Below are 14688 nucleotides of genomic sequence, written 5' to 3'. Positions count from 1 at the left end.
ATGGGATATTAGATATTTATTTCCAGTATGTTACCCTGTCACCTTCTGTAAAAGTGTTCCCAAGAAATTGCATTTTCCCTCAATCACAGCCCAGACCTCTTTCTCATTTATCATCTAAGTCTCTTGTTTGCTCAGAACTGTTTTGTCATACCATGGATGGAATGGAGAGGATATGCTAACCATTGTTGTTGTTGTTAGTTATGAAATCATGTCCAACCCATTGCGACCCCATGGAGAATGTTCCACCAGGCCTTCCTGTCCTTTACCATCTTCTGGAGTCCATTAAAGCTCATGCCTTCTGCTTCAGTGACTCCATCCAGCCACCTCATTCTCTGTCATCCCCTTCTTCTATTGTCCTCAATCTTTCCAAGCATTAGGCTCCTCTCCAGTGAGTCCTTCCTTCTCATTAGGTGGCCAAAGTATTTGAGTTTCAACTTCAGGATCTGGCCTTCTAAAGAGCAATCAGGGTTGATCTCCTCTAGAACTGACTGGTTTGAATGCCTTGCAATCAAAGGGACTCACAGGAGTCTTCTCCAGCACCATAGTTCAAGGGCCTCAATTCTTAGGCACTCAGCCTTTTTTATGGTCCATCTTTCATAGCCATATATTGCAACTGGGAAGACCATAGCCTTGACTATGCACATTTTTGTTGACAGGGTAATGTCTCTGCTTTTTAGTGTGCTGTCTAGATTTGCCATGGCTTTCCTTCCGAGGAGCAAATGTCTTTTAATTTCTTGGCTGCAGTCCCCATCTGCAGTGATCTTGGAGCCCAGGAAAATAAAATCTGTCACTACCTCCATTTCTTCCCCATCTATTTGCCAGAAATTGAGAGGGCTGGTTGCCATGATCTTGGTTTTCTTAATGCTTAGTTTCAAGCCAACTTTTGCACTCTCCTTCTTCACTCGCAACAAGAGGCTCTTTAGTTCCTCTTCACTTTCTGCCATTAGAGTGGTATCATCTGCATATCTTAGGTTGTTGATATTTCTCCCAGAAATCTTAATTCCAACTTTTGATTCATCTAGCCCTGCCTTTCTCATGATGTGCTCTGCATATAAGTTAAATAGGCAGGGTGACAGTATACAGCCTTGCCAGACTCCTTTCCCAATTTTGAACCAATCAGTGGTTCCGTGTCCATATCTCACTGTTGCATCCTGACCCACCTATAGGTTTCTCAAGACACAAATAAGATGGTCTGGTACTCCCATCACTTTAAGAACTTGCCACAGTTTGTTGTGATCCACACATTCAAAGGCTTTAGCATAGTCAATGAAGCAGAAGTAGATGTTTTTCTGGAACTCCCTAGCTTTATCCCGATCCAGCGTATGTTGGCAATTTGATCTCTATTTCCACTGCCTCTTTGAAATCCTGCCTGTACTTCTGGTAGTTCTCGATCCACATACTGTTGGAGTCTAGTTTGTAGGATTTTAAGCATAACTTTACTAGCATGTGAAATGAGTGCAATAGTGTGATAGTTTGAATATTCTTTGGCACTGCCTTTCTTTGGAATTGGAATGTAAACTGATCTTTTCAAATCCTGTAGCCACTGTTGAGTTTTCCAGATTTGCTGGCAAATTGAGTGTAGCACTTTTACTGCATCATCTTTTAAGATTTTGAATAGTTCAGCTGGAATACTGTCACCTCCACTAGCTTTGTTGTTGCTCAGCTTTCCTAAGGCCCACTTCACTTCACATTCTAGGATGTCTGGCTTGAGGTCAGTGACCACCTCATACTTGGTTATCAGGGACATTAAGCTTATTCTTGTATAATTCTTCTGTGTAATTTTGCCACCTCTTCTTAATCTCTTCTGCCTCTGTTAGGTCCCTACCATTTTTATTTATTTTTTTATTTTTTTATTTTAATTCCATTTATATCCCGCCCTTCTCCGAAGACTCAGGGCGGCTTACAAGCTTAGCAGTAGCCTTCATTCTATGTATATGCCTGCTTATTAGGGCTTTCACACACACCCCAAGCGGCATTATTACAAAGTCAGCTTAATTGCCCCCAACAATCTGGGTCCTCATTTTACCTACCTCGGAAGGATGGAAGGCTGAGTCAACCTTGAGCCTGGTGGGATGTGAACCTGCACTAATTGCAGGCAGCTGGTGTTGCTTAAGGAGGCATTAGCCCACTGCTCCACAAGGCTCTTATTTTGGTCCTTTATCATGCCCATTTTTGCATGAAACATTCCCTTTGTCTCTCCAGTTGTCTTGAAGAGATCTCTGGTCCTCCCTATTCAGTTGTTTTCTTCTATTTCTTTGCACTGTTCATTTAAGAAGGCATTCTTATCTTTTCTAGGTATTCTCTGGAACTCTGCATTCAATTGGGTGTATCTTTCTTTTTCTTCCTTGCCTTTCACTTCCCTCAGCTATTTGCAAAGCTTCCTCAGACAGCCATTTTGCTTTCTTGCATTTCTTTTTCTTTGGGATGGTTTTAGTTGCTGCCTCTTATACAATGTTGCAAACCTCCATTCATAGTTCTTCAGGCACTCTGTCTATCAGATCTAATTCCTTAAATGTACAGGTGAAACTCAAAAAATTAGAATATCGTGCAAAAGTTCATTTATTTCAGTAATGCAACTTAAAAGGGGAAACTAATATACGAGATAGACTCATTATATGCAAAGCAAGATAGTTCAAGCTTTGATTTGTCATTATTGTGATGATTATGGCTTACAGCTCATGAAAACCCCAAATCCCCAATCTCAGAAAATTAGAATATTGTGAAAAGGTGCAATATTCTAGGTTCAAAGTGTCCCACTCTAATCAGCTAATTAAGCCATAACACCTGCAAAGGTTTCCTGAGCCTTTAAATGGTCTCTCAGTCTGGTTCAGTAGGAATCACAATCATGGGGAAGACTGCTGACCTGACAGTTGTGCAGAAAACCATCATTGACACCCTCCATAATGTGGGAAAGCCTCAAAAGGTAATTGCAAAAGAAATTGGATGTTCCCAAAGTGCTGTATCAAAGCACATTAATAGAAAGTTATGTGGAAGGGAAAAGTGTGGAAGAAAAAGGTGCACAAGCAGTAGAGATGACGGCAGCCTGGAGAGGATTGTCAAGAAAAGGCCATTCAAAAGTGTTGGGGACTTTCACAAGGAGTGGACAGAGGCTGGAGTCAGTGCATCAAGAGCCACCACACACAGACGGATCCTGGACATGGGCTTCAAATGTCGTATTCCTCTTCTCAAGCCATTCCTGAACAACAAACAACGACAGAAACGTCTTACCTTGGCTAAAGAAAAACAGACCTGGTCTTTTGTTCAGTGGTCCAAAGTCCTCTTTTCTGATAAGAGCAACTTTTGCATCTCATTTGTAAACCAAGGACCCAGAGTCTGGAGGAAGAATGGAGAGGCACGCACTGCAAGATGCTTGATGTCCAAGTTTCCACAGTCTGTGTTGATTTGGGGAGCCATTGCATCTGCTGGTGTTGGTCCACTGTGCTTCATTAAGTCCAGGGTCAACACAGTCGTCTACCAAGAGATTTTGGAGCACTTCATGCTTCCTTCCACAGATGAGCTTTATGGGGATGCTGACTTCATTTTCCAGCAGGACTTGACACCTGCCCACACTGCCAAAAGCACCAATACCTGGTTCAATGACCGTGGGATTACTGTGCTTGATTGGCCAGCAAACTTGCCTGACCTGAACCCCATAGAGAATCTATGAGGCATTGCCAAGAGAAAGATGAGAGATATGAGACCGAACAATGCAGAAGAGCTGAAGGCTGCTATTGAAGCATTCTGGTCTTCCATAATACCTCAGCAGTGCCACAGGCTGATAGCTTCCATGCCACACCGCATTGAGGCAGTAATTGCTGCAAAAGGGGCCCAAACCAAGTATTGAGTACATATGCATGCTTATACTTTTCAGAGGTCCGATATTGTTCTATGTACACTCCTTGTTTTATTGATTGCATGTAATATTCTAATTTTCTGAGATTGTGGATTTGGGGTTTTCATGAGCTGTACACCATAATCATCACAATTATGACAAATCACAGCTTGAACTATCTTGCTTTGCATTTAATGAGTCTATCTCATATATTAGTTTCCCCTTTTAAGGTGCATTACTGAAATAAACGAACTTTTGCACAATATTCTAATTTTTCAAGTTTCACCTGTATTTGTCACCTCTACTGTATATTCAACAGGGATATGATTTGATTCATACCTGAGTGGCCTAGTGCTTTTCTCTACTTTCTTCAGTTTAAGCCTAAACTTTGCAAGGAGAAGCTCATGGTCTGAGCCACAGTCAGCTCCTGGTCTTGTTTTTACTGACTGTATAGAGCTTCTCCATCTTTGGCTGCAGAGCACATAGTCAATCTGATTTCTGTGTTGACCGTCTGGTGATGTCCATGTGTAAAGCCGTCTCTTGGGTTGTTGGAAAAGAGTGTTTGCTATGACCATTGTATTCTCTTGACAAAATTCTGTCGGCCTGTGCCCTGCTTCATTTTGTACTCCAAGGCCAAACTTGCCTGTTATTCCAGTTATCTTTTGGCTTCCTACTTTAGCATTCCAATCCCCCATGATGATAAGCACATCATTTTTTGGTGTTAGTTCTATAAGGTGCTGTAGGGCTTCATAGAATCAGTTAATTTCAGTCTCTTCAGCACCGGTGGTTGGGGCATAGACTTGGACTACTGTTACATTGAATGGTTTGCCTTGGATTCGAATGAGATCATTCTGTCATTTTGGGGATTGTATCCCAGTATTGCTTTTCCTACTCTTTTATTGACTATGAAGGCTACTCCATTTCTTCTGAGGGATTCTTTCCTGCAGTAGTATACATGATGGTCATCTGAATTAAATTCACCCATTCCTGTCCATTTTAGTTCGCTGATTCTTAGGATGTCGATGTTCAGTCTTGTCATCTCTTGTTTGACCACGTCCAGCTTTCCTTGATTCATGGATCTTACATTCCAGGTTCCTATGGAGAAAAAAATCTTTAACAGCATCGGACTTTCCTTTCACCACCAGACACATCCATCAGACATTTCCTTTCGGCTTTGGCCCAGCCGCTTCATTCTTTCTGGTGCTACTAGTACTAGCCCTCTGCTCTTCCCCAGTAGCATATTGGACGCCTTCAGACCTGAGGGGCTCATCTTCCAGCATCATATCTTTTTTCCTTTTGGTACTGTCCATAGGGTTTTCATGGCAAAGATACTGGAGTGGGTTTCCATTTCCTTCTCCAGTGGATCACGTTTTGTCAGAACTCTCTGCTATGACCTGTCCGTCTTGGGTGGCCCTGCACGGCATAGCTCATAGCTTCATTGAATTATGCAAGGCAGTAATCCATGAAGGGGATGCTAACCATACTCCTTCATATTAATAAGTCTGGTTGTGACAATTTTGGCTCAGTGGCACTATTGTTGCTCTTTCAAGTTCGGTCTTGTTCAGAGTCTACTGAGGTGAAGAGCTTCTAGTGGAAGGCCAGGATGTCTACAGAGATTGCTTCTGGTGGTCTAAATTATATTTTCCTCCTCTTCTGACCAGTAAGCTTGAACAGTACCACGTGTGTTTTAGAGATGACATTTTCCAGAATGGAGGATTTTTTTGTTTTTTTTCCAGAGAATATATGTTTTTTTGACCGAAGAATCCATAGTTGTATATTCAAACTGTTTTTCGCAATTCCTTCTTCAGGTTCCAGAACATCTATCTTAGTATTGTTTAGATATAGTTTTGTGAAAATGGTGTTAAAATATTTGTTTTTCTCATCTTAAAATTTAATACTTATAATTACAAATAACTGTGTTCCACATTCTCTGGAAGAATTTGCTACATATCAGGCACTTGATTTGGAAACCTTTGTGCTCTTTACAAATCAATAACATGATGCAGTCCCTACCTTCAAACTTACAGTCCTGTCTCCATCCCCACCAACACATACACAAAACCATGACACAGAAGAAAAGGGGATGGACAACAGAAAAACAGTTAGAAGAACAATTCAAAGTTACTTTTTGCAGTTCAGCTGCGTAATGTCAGGCTAATTTTCAATATGTTGTCAAGAGGTCTGCATGGATCACACACACTTATGCTTCGCGTGCTAACTTGATATGCTAACATTGCGGAGGCTGATGGAAATTATCCATACTGAATGCCGCAAAGTAACTTTTCTAATATTCCAAGGGTCACTTTTAATAATGACCTTGCTGCCTACATTTTTTCTGATAATGGATGATTTTATCCAATGGCTTTGGTCATTAAGTTGAAAGCTAATTGAGTGTTCTCATTTCTGTGCCCGGTTTTAAAGGCTTAAATTGACTTTCACGTAGAGCTGGATAAAAGTATTTGGTTGTCTTTTGCTGTCTAGATCAGCCTGTTATTTTATTTAAAAAACGCAAGTAATCTTTTAAATGTTCAGCTCATTGTTCCATGTGGAACATTGAAGGTGGCCAATAATCAATTATTTAACAAGACATTAAAACAATAAGCTGCAGCAATCAAAGAGCAATTTTAAAAAATCAAAGTCAGTTAAAATTATATTAAGATCTGCATTAAAATGCAAATTAAAATGCAGAGTAGCAAAGCAGCAAACAATGAAATAAATCAATTTGACAGAGGAAACGGGGCTGTAGAAACTTCCATTGGAAGCAGATTTGCTGTCTGAGAAGAGGGCATGAGAAAAAGTCTCTTTTCTTGGTTTCTCCCCTGATACTTATTTGATGTAAAAAGGACTGTAACCCCCTTCATTTCCCCACCCTTTCCTTCTGGAATCAAACAATGGAGAGCAAGTGGGACCCTGTATTCTATCTGCTTCTTTCTTCTTTCTCCCACACTCAAGCCCCATCTCTGTGCTCAGTCTGAACATTTGAGAGGGATTTTTTTGTGTTCCTGTTCAATGCATTTAGATTTCAAGGAAGATTTGTGCTCAGTGGAACACAAAAAGAACTTCACTGGACTTCATTGCAGATGGGGTGCACACAGTGAGGTGGTGATGATAGTGGATGTTACTGGATATCTCCTCTCTCTCTCTCTCTCTCTCTCTCTCTCTCTCTCTCTCTCTCACACACACACACACACACACACACACACAAAATACTCTTCCACCATTGTTCCTAACTCAACTTCATCCAATGCTTGACAAAATTAAAATGCTAAAAGCAAGATCATGGGGAAATTAAAATTATCTAAGGGAACACCTGCTGCCGGCATCAACTTCCCATCGTCCTGTGCGCTCCCACAGGGAGGGCCTTCTCAGGGTGCCGACGGTTAAGGAGTGCCGGTGGGTGATCCCCAGGGGGAGGGCATTCTCTGTGGGTGCGCCTGCCCTTTGGAATGATTTACCGGTGGAACTTCGGACTATCTCCGATCTGCGTACATTTCGCCGGGATCTGAAAACCTGGTTTTTTGATCTATCAGGCCTGGACTGAAGGGGTTTTAGCTTTTAATATTGTTTTAATTGTTGGGCTTATGTAATTTAATCTATTTTAATTTATACTATTTTTATATTATATTTTATGCTGCCCTGTAAACCGCCCTGAGTCCTTCGGGAATAGGGCAGTATAAAAATTTAATTAAATAAATAAATAAAATAAATGAGTTAGGATTTGGTTTGGTAGCTCTGCCATGGTGCAATTAGCAAGGAATCAGAGCACAGACTTATCATCTGTTGTTTGTGAGTTCACTAAATATCGCAATATATTTATATCTAGGACCAGTTTTTCCATTTGAGAAGCAAAGTGTCCTCTCTCCAAAGGCCTACATGAAGGGGCGTCATCTTCTTTTGTAACATGGGTCTTGTCTGTTCCTGCACCAAGTCTGAAATGTAATGAAGCAGCTGCTATTTTGTTGCATTTTTCATGTGTTGAAAAACAGAGGGAGCTTCTTCCAAGATTAGTGCCAAATTATTTCACAGGTATTAAGTTAAACAATCCAAACAAATCCATATGATTCTGAATTTTTTTTTAAAATGGCACTTTTAATATATGAGAGAAATGTTTCTAATCTTAGGCAAACTGCACTCCCTTCTATTACACTGACATTTGGAATGACAAACAACTGTGCACCTAATGAAGCAAAATATGTTTTTTTTTCCTCTTTGAAGTCGATGACATGCAATGCCTTTGAATATCCCTGTTTAATTATATGCTTCTTGCTGTGAAAAGTTACAAAGTGCAACACCAGTGGCTCAAGCGTTCTTTTTTTCCTCCCATCTTTTTTCTTTTCCCCTGGGGAGAAGAAAAAGACGAATGAAGGCTGCATGAATGAGGGACACTTTCTGAATCACCGAGTCGAAATCGGGCCTATGTTCAAATAAGGTACCCTCATCCCAAAGATAAATCTTCCTAGGCTTACTGCATTTTTCTAGTGATTTGTAAGGCATCAAGCGGCTGCAGGCTTTAAAAAGAAGGTCTCTAATACTTTAAAAATTTAACTTAATTTAGTTTAATTTGGAGAAATTCTGGGCATCCTTTGAATAATTTCACCATTTGGCTTTTGTCTAGAGTTAGGCAAAGAGAAAGGGTGGACGCAGAAAGCTAAGGCAAGATTGGCCATCAGAAAGATTCTGGCTGAGTGAGCAAGAAGCCAGATGGCATCCATTACTAATGTGATCTGAATTTGGTGTAGGCAAAATTGAGCCCAATATCCATAAGCAAATACATGAAACCATTGATTTGAATTATTTCCTATGTCTGTCTTGATGGAAGTATAGATATACTATTGGAAGTAATGGTGTGATTTGGTCACCCCTTGAGGCTGTAGCTTCCCTATGTTAGTATTAAACAGTCTTTAAACACTGTCATGATTTAACATTGGAAGTGTTTTTGGGGGGCAATTGCTGATTGCCACAACTGTGATAGCTGCTAGGGCAGGGGTAGGCAACCTCGGCTCTTTTATGACTCATGGACTTCAACTCCCAGAATTCCTGAGTCAGATGCTGACTCAGGAATTCTGGAAGTTGAAGTCCATGAGTCATAAAAGAGCCGAGGTTGCTTACCCCTGTGCTAGGGGATCAAAGCAGCATCATATATTTTAACTGGATCAAAGCATTTTTTGTGGGTATTCTTTGATGCAGTAAATTTGCATTCTCTCTCTCTCTCTCTCTCTCTCTCTCTCTCTCTCTCTCTCTCTCTCTCTCTCCCTCCCTCCCTCCCTCCCTCCCTCCCTCCCTCCCTCCCTCCCTCTCTCTCTCTCTCTCTCTCTCTCTCTCTCTCTCTCTCGCTAACTGGCCCATCAGAAGTTCCCTAGGCATGCACAGTACACATGCTGAAGCCATTTATCTTGAAGCCAAACAGCTAGTTGAGGCTTATCAGCCCTGCATTGATGCTTTGTGAAATGTGCTATCTCTAATGTAGTCCATTTTGTTTCCCCAAATATTTGAAGAAAAGTTCTGATGCAAATCATACCCACTTTGTACAGGAATAATTATTAATGAAATTTATCTCAATTTACGGATCCTTATAGAACAGCAAATTCCGATCAGCTGCTGCTAACTTAGATAGCTGCAAATAATTATTTCCTCAAGGGTTTGGGGAGCAATGGTTATATGCAGGGATAAGAAGTTGGTATGAATTCAAAATGGAAAAAAAGCATCCCATTTTCTCTCTCTAACCGTTATACAACAAATCTATCCACATAGACATATGCCTACAGGTACTCCTATTTATCACATCCCCCTCACACTCCCACATATCTCCCCACAACCCTCCTTTGTTGAGGCCAATGCAAATTAAAGTTTTAGAAAGATTTAACCCTATGCCTGCCACTGCAATTCTGATCTACATTGAGGCCTCAGAATTTGAATTAAGAAAACATTCCAACTGGGACAAACCTACCAATCAGATACAAATATATCGGTAAGATGTTTGGGAGAGAAAGGCAGGAATCTTTTTGCTATTCTTACTGGGACACCCACATCTTTCTGTTTGTTCAGGAAGAAGACATACCTGAAGAAAAGAAAAGGTAAAAGTAAGGTGAGTAGCCAGTGGCAGCATTATCTGAACTCTAGAATGGGTTTGGGTAATAGAAATATGGTGCATTCCTTAATAAATATCTGTGACTGGTTGATGTTGTCGTTATAAGTAGATCCTATAATTAGGTCCTTGACTTACAACCATTCTTTAATGACCATTTGAAGTTACACTAGCACTGGAAAAAAGTGACTTATGACCGTTTTTCACACTTACAACTGTTGCAGCACCCCCATGGTGTTCAAGTGGTGCTTCAATTATTTTGAGATCGCACCCAAGTCACTTATTCCTATTGTGGCTTTCTTTTTGCCACAATCTTTCTATTTGTAGGTATTTGTATTTTGTGATTTCCTCCAGTTCTTTTGCTTCTTTTTGGCTGTCTCTAAGTCAGGGGTGTCAAACTGCCGGCCCACGGGCCGGATGCATCATAGCAAAACCGTGCTCACCCCATTGCCGGCAATGGCAAAAAAGTCACAATACATCATGTGATGTTGCGAGTTTGACACCCCTGCTCTAGGTACTGCCATACCTTTTGGTCTTTCTTATCAACAATTGTTAAGTCTGGGGGCATTATGGTGGCAGATGCCCATCTGTTTGAATTCTAAAGTCTCAGAGTACTTTATCTTCTTCATTTTCTATTACTTTGCTAACAGTTCTTGCAGATCTTCCCATGCACCAATATTGCTACTTTGCCATGATGTTGTGTGTAGCCAGGTTGTGCCATCTTCCTACAGCAGCTAATTAGGTGGTCCACTGGTTCTTCAGCTTTTTTGCAGAGATAGTGTTAATTGTCTGTTGCTATCCTCTCCGTTATGGCTTTGTATGCATTTATTTGCAAAGCTTGGTTTTGGGCAACACGAATTTGCCCTTCTGTCACTTTCTTCAACTTTCCTGCACTTAGCAGTTGCCAGGTCTTGTGATTATCTGTTTTTTTTTTAAAAAAATGTACTGATCATGTACTATTTTGCCTTGCCACGTCTCTTTTCTGTTCTTCATTTGATCTTTCTTGTAGGCCAGTAGGGTTTCTCCAGTAGGTAGTTAAACATTCATGGTATAATATCTTCAGATCATCATCATCATCATCACCACCACCACCATCACAATTTGTACATTGTCCATCCCTGATATGTGGGCTGTTGCTTCCTTAGTCCACATTTTAGCCCAGTAGTTCTCTCCCTTTCTCACAGTTTAACCACATGTTGTCTCCTTCTGCCTTCCACCGATCCTACTCTTTCCCCTCTGTATCTGACACACTCTTGTCCTGTTGCTATAATCTGCATCAAATGTAATTTATGAAAAGCCATGATAATCATACCAATTTAGGTTACCTAGGCTACCCATAAGTGTAAACACTGTGAATAGCTTTCCTTGCCCTTGGATGCTTCATAAGTGCTGGACTGTGCACCGTGGCATATCCTTCTCTTGATATTTCTCAAATGATAACTTCATTGGTAGGTAGCACATTTCTCTCGATAGCTAATCATAGCAATGTATGTGTTCATTAAATCTGAATAGTATTTTTTGTGAAAATGGACTTTTTTTTCATTAGGGCCTTACTATTTATTCAAGTTCACAGAAACAGCTTTTAGCACTAGACTAAATCACATGTTTGTAAATCATGTATGGTTCCATTTTCTTGCATATCCAGCTAATATTACCCATTGCATAAAAAGGAACAGTATCTAGCATGTTCATGTTACGTTTTTGTAGCTGCCCCGATCAGATCTGCAAGACATAAAAGGTCTGTGAGCAATATTGGTATTATTATTGGAAATATGGTTATTATATTATATTATATTATATTATATTATATTATATTATATTATATTATATTATATTATATTATATTATATTATATTATATTATATTATATTATATTATATTATATTATATTATATTATATTATATTATATTATATTATATTATATTATATTATATTATATTATATTATTATATTATTATATTATATTATTATATTATATTATATTATATTATATTATATTATATTATATTATATTATATTATATTATATTATATTATATTATATTATATTATATTATATTATATTATATTATATTATATTATATTATATTATATTATATTATCACATCACATCACATTATATTACATTACATTACATTACATTACATTATATTTATTATATTATGTTACATTACATTACATTACATTATATTACATTACATTACATTACATTATTAAATATATTCTATATATTTTGAAATTGAGATCTGTTAGAAGAAAATGTAAAGGAAGGGATTATATTTCACAATATGAGGAACAAAAGAATGAAATAAGTTGTTTTTCATATTATACCAGAGTTTGGTTTTACTTACTTATTTTTAATTATTAAATGCACATCTCAGTTTTAATCATACATAATGTCAGCCCCATCAATCACTGTTACTGTTTTCACCCCACTAGCAACCATAACATTCAGTTCAAAGAGTACTATTCCATTTCACCATCTGTTAGTTTTGCAACTGTATAGCTTTGCAATTTATCCCATTAGAAGCTATAGATGACTACCAATAGATGGTTTTCCCTGAGAACTCAGCAAATACATTTTCATGCTTCAAGAGACTTTCTCTGTTTATATCCCACCCTAGCACAAGATCATCCTGACAACTTCCTTGTGGTTGTACATTCATGTGGCTCCCAGTAACCTTCAACTCTCTACCTACCTGGAATTCATCCACCAGGGTTAGTTAACATTGGGCAACTAGTTCTTTCAAACTTGACTCTTCATCCAAGACTTGAAGGATTCTGTTAATGTAGCCTTACAATAAGCTCATCTGGCCCTAGGAAGACAGGTAACATTCTTGGAAGTCTGATAGTAGAAATTTTCCTCCTTTTACAGCCTGAGAAGTTAGGAAGATTCCTTTCTGGATCTCTTTCTCTGCCCATTATGCAATTGTAAGCTATGTCCTCTCTTATCTAATTGTTCCCTAGTCAGCATCTCTTCTTCCAATCCCTCAGGGTCATTCCCATGAACCATTAGTGGTCTTGGACTGACATTGGGAAGACCCAGGTTTAAGTCAACCTTCAAGCTCAATGAAATTTCTTGGGTTCATCACTTTCTCTCATCCAAACATAAGGTCAAAGATTATTTGTGTGGTGAAAACAGAAGGAGAGAATAGCAATAGCACTTATATACTGCTTTGCCATGCTTTACAGCCTTCTCTAAGTGGTTTACTAAGTCAGCACATTTCCCCCAGCAATCTGGGTCCTCATTTTACCAACCTTGGAAGGAGAGAAGGCTGAGTCAACCTTGAGTCGATGAGAAATGGCAGGCAGTAGAGTTAGCTGTGAATCTCATCATGAGCTCTTGAATGAAAGGTGCTACATGAATAAAATAAATACATAGAATTAAAACTAAAGGAGTTAAAATGCTTTAACCTGGACATCTTTGCCTTGAGGTTATATGCCAGATGACTAGTTCATGCCAAGAAGAGTGATAAGGAGATTCCAAATGCATCTTTCACTCACAGGGGTCTGCACTACAATGAGATCTCCTTCTACTGCATCTCATAATCTCCTCGCTTGATAGTTGATGTGTATGGGATATATAATATAGCAGGATTCTCCCTTCCACCATAAAGAGAAACCTCCCTCAACACAGTGTTGCATTGTTTCTCTCTGTTAGAAAATTGTTGTGCAGAGGTCTCCTTGTGTTACCAAGGGTTTGCACAGACAAGAAAGGGTACTGAGATCAGTAAGAGTCACACAGTAACCACAAGAGTACACTGAGTTGTGAAAGCAAAAAGTACTTTACTTTTGAGGTGGTGTAAAAACTAAAAAAATGCATGGTAAAAAAAAAAACAACAGTCCAGGTCATACACAATAGTAACAGTCCAAGGAGTATTCCAAATACAAAGTCTTCTTACCGGTCCAGAGATCAAATACACAGTTCAGGTTTATCACAGTAGTAAACCAACTGTACAGCAAAACAGTAATAGTAGAGAGAACAGTGAATTCAGAGAGAGAGAAGCTATGTTCCTAGCTCCCTCTTATGGCCATGAGAACACTTACACACCCATCAGCCAATTAACATCTTAAAGACACAACATCATAGTTTATATATTTTCAACCCAACTATATAGGCTATCACGATATACCTAATACTCTCTGGACTTTAATTGCATTGAGTAAAGTTTATCTCCAGACAGTATGTGGATCCACTGAAGCCTTCTTCTTCCTGGCTTGATCTGGAAAGAGAAACAACTGGTGGAGAAAAACACACATAGCAAAATTAAATACAAACTTATTAGCTATTGTTTTTGATTTCCACTACCATGAATTGTTTCCTTCTGGACTTTTATTTATATATTTAATATATGTGTACGCCATCTTTACACTATCCATCCTGTGCTGAAGATAATAGAAGAAAAATACTACCCTCTCATTTCTGATTGGTTGATTTTTTGGTAGACTCTGTCTCTGCTTATATCAGAATTACATCAGAGTTTCCCAAAGGAATGCATTGGGATGCCGTTTACAATGGCTTTGTTGTGAGGATGGTAACCTGCACGTGCTGCATTATAAAACCAGCAAAACTTTCCCCATTTTAAGAAAGAGACAAGTCAATGGTCTGAAAAAGTTTGTAGTCTGAACAGGCAGTCAGTTCCAAATTGCATTCTTTTTCTATCCTGATCTATATCTATTGTGACTCTTATTTGCCCTCTCCAGTTCTTTTTCTTAAATTGTTTATTGGATTTATATTTTTGGAGTGAGGAATTGTGAGTAGGAACCTTAT

Source organism: Vipera ursinii (assembly GCF_947247035.1).
Source record: "Vipera ursinii genome assembly, chromosome: 1".
NCBI classification, from domain to species: domain Eukaryota; kingdom Metazoa; phylum Chordata; class Lepidosauria; order Squamata; family Viperidae; genus Vipera; species Vipera ursinii.
The sequence above is the reverse complement of the archived record's forward strand: the minus strand, read 5'-3'. Positions refer to the sequence as shown.